Genomic DNA, 3,310 nt, shown 5'->3' on the forward strand with positions numbered 1-3,310 from the left:
CTAAGCTTAAAGCATTTTCTATTAGTTTCTTCTGTGTGGTACATCTTTGTGTCAGTATATCATGGTACAATGTTGTCATTTGTCGTTTAATATGTTTCTCTACGTAAATGAATTTTGAGTTGACGTATGCGAATATGTCCAAGTTTTCGACTGCTGTCTTGCTTTTGGAGATAAACGTATTTCCTCTTGTTGTTTCAACTATTTGGGGTGTTCGGTGGATAGTAGGGTATATCCACACAGTGGCTGTTCTCCGGTTTTAGTCAGTGCAAATGTTACTTCTTGCGTTGTTAGTGCGTAAACTGGTTGTGCTGATTCTCTATTGGTTTTTATTTCCTGGATCTTTGTAGCAATTCCTTCATATAGCACATCGTACTGATCAAATTTGCATGGTGAGGGTGGTTGTGGTTGCCAATAAGTGTATCCGTCTTCAGCGTCTAGACAGTTTCCTTCGCTAAAGGTACATACTGTTCCTGATTTCAGTAGAATTTTGTTCGCCTCGATCCGTACTGGCACAACTGCTGATTTTAAACTTATCCTTACTGTTGCTTGTACGACGACCTTTTCCCAGCTCCCGTATGGGTCTACATACTGTGTTCCCTGGCAGCTGCCGTCGTCTGTTAGCTTGCCGGCTAGGACAAGCGACCTTGTTTCTGTTGCATTATCTTTTAGGCCAACTATAAGGTTTTGTGGTCCGAGTGAAAACGTGCCGTCTTGGTGCATCCTTGCACATTGTTGGTCGGTTGTTTCATGGAGGTATTCGGCGAATCCGTTATGCACTGCCGACGTGTGAGAGTGCATGCCACAGTAATATACAATTCGAGTTATTTGCACCTTGCATTGCCTTACGTTGGTAAATTCAAATTCTGAGAGTTGAAGTAGTTGTATATAAATATCTTGGGTTTCAGTCATTGTAGGCTGTATGCTGCAGTCCCCGATGGAGTTTAGAGAGATAGTGGTAACGTTGAGGTGGTTGCCATAGCAGTCATATCCTACCAGGCCGTATGCTATTTTGATGAGGGTAAGTACGATGACCAGGCGATTCATCTTCCTATTAACAATTTATTAAATTGTTTCTTACTCTCGAGTTTATTAGAAATAAGAATAATCTTTTATTATTATTAATATATATAAAAAAAAATTTATATTTATATGTTTTTTTTTTTGTTAAAACTTATTATCGGTGAAAATAAATACCATGAATGCTACCTGGGTTATAATTATATACGTATATGCATACGTATTGCTAAGTAATATAGATGAGATTTGTTTTATCGTTATAAATATATAAGTATATATTATCTATAGGAATAGATATTACAATTATAGCTTGTCTTTGAATATATATATATGTGCGTGTAATGGTAAATATGACGACTTATTTTACGAGTCACTCGGATTATCAATGGAAGTGAGTGTCATAGATATCGCCTACTTTACAACATGCGTGCATATATATATTGGTAAACATAAGTGAAAATTATATGCATAATTATAAATGTCGTTTGTTTACAGGTGGATAGCATCAGTATTTGGTCTTGTGCGTAGCATACAAGTACTTTATAGTTCTACGGCGCGGATTGCTATTCCTTGAACTAAAAAGTTTCTTTCAAGGTGAGTTAGATTAGTGTAAACGATCATGCATTGGAGGCATGATATAGCGGGTTGTAGGTCCGCTAGGTTTATATCACACATACGACAGTATGATATTCGTGTTCTTGCGGATACTCCGCATATGAAATGAGTGGGTGGGTCGTCACATAGGTCCTGGTGGTCTGGATCTAAGTTATCGAAACAGTCTTGACAAAGATGACCGTTATCTAAATGGTAGACAGAACGTATCAACCGAACACAGAGGCAAGACTGAACATCCTCCGTCGCTTCCAGATCGAATGCGGGTACGGGCCCGTCTGAGTCCTCTATGTTAGGGTCGATGAACTCGCCACCTGTTCTGGACATACATACGAAAACAGTTAATATATATATTTTATAATTTTTTATAAGTTTTGTTCGGACCTATCCCTTTGTACAAATACTGTATCCCTGTATGTGGTATAATATATAATATGTTATGGTTATGTTAGTTGTTGTTTATTATATATATTTTCCTTATCTCTCTCTTTTTTTTCTTTTTTTTTTATTATTTTTTTTTTGTGTTCAGTACCTAGCATTGCTATTATAATGCTGTATTACATTGTATTAGCTATTATTTGTGTTGGGGTGCGTGCGACGAATTTTCAACATGGTCGCTTGCGTGTATCGTTTGTTTAATGTCAACAGTAGCGTGTTGTTGAAATAGTTAATTTGTTAATCATTATAGTTTATTTTGTAGTGTTTCTGTAATATTGTTTGTGTTTCATGATATTGTGTGTGTCAATACCGTGTGCTACCTTAATGCGATAGCATAGATTGTGTTGTTTTCGAATTTCGATAGTCATTGTTTTGATTATACGTGACTCGCATTTATATAAATCTTGTTTAATTTAGTTAATGTTTTTTTTCTTTTTTTTTGTGTATTGTGTTACCAGATATTTTGTGTAACGTAACTTTATTCCTTTGCACCGAGTTCAGTCATGTTGTTAATATTTAGTTAGTCTATCTTGATTAATTTCTAACCTATTCCTGTGTTTATTAACCTTTCTTATTTTCCCTATTAATTTATTATTGCATGTACTTGCTATTTGCTATTATTTTGTGTATGATATGAGTTAGTTCCCTTATTAGTGATTAAAACCTACTTGTTAGATTAACATTGTCTGTAATTCTTCAGATTCTACTCTTCCGATGCTGCATCACTTACCTAGATCATTCCCACAACATCACCTGATTCTTCGATATGCCTTGGATACTTACTACGGTTGTCTTCAATCGTCTTATATCTGTGGCCATAAAGGTACTGTTTAGTTTATTTAGTTTAATATGTGTATAATGCATTGTGTGTGCGACCGCTATTGTGTATTACAAAATCCACTTCTACATGTTAGATATAATAATATAACAATACTACGTAGATTAATACATAATAAGATATCCTTTTACTTTCAATTAATCTATCTTAATTATTTTCTAACCACTTTCTACACTTATCAGCTATTTTATTTCTTCTTGTTAATCTGCGACATTCATGCATGTACACTTCCTTGTATGGTGATTAATTGTTCACGAGGTAAGTTGCACTTCCACTGTTTTAGTTATTCGTTGAACTAACACGTTTTACATTCAAACAGTAATCGGAGCATTTGTAATAAACTTCTTTTTCTTTTCAGGTTTCCGCCATCTGTGTTGTTCGACGAACAGTGCCATGCTTCCATAG

This window comes from Bombus vancouverensis, unplaced genomic scaffold (assembly GCF_051014615.1).
Source record: "Bombus vancouverensis nearcticus unplaced genomic scaffold, iyBomVanc1_principal scaffold0066, whole genome shotgun sequence".
NCBI lineage: Eukaryota > Metazoa > Arthropoda > Insecta > Hymenoptera > Apidae > Bombus > Bombus vancouverensis.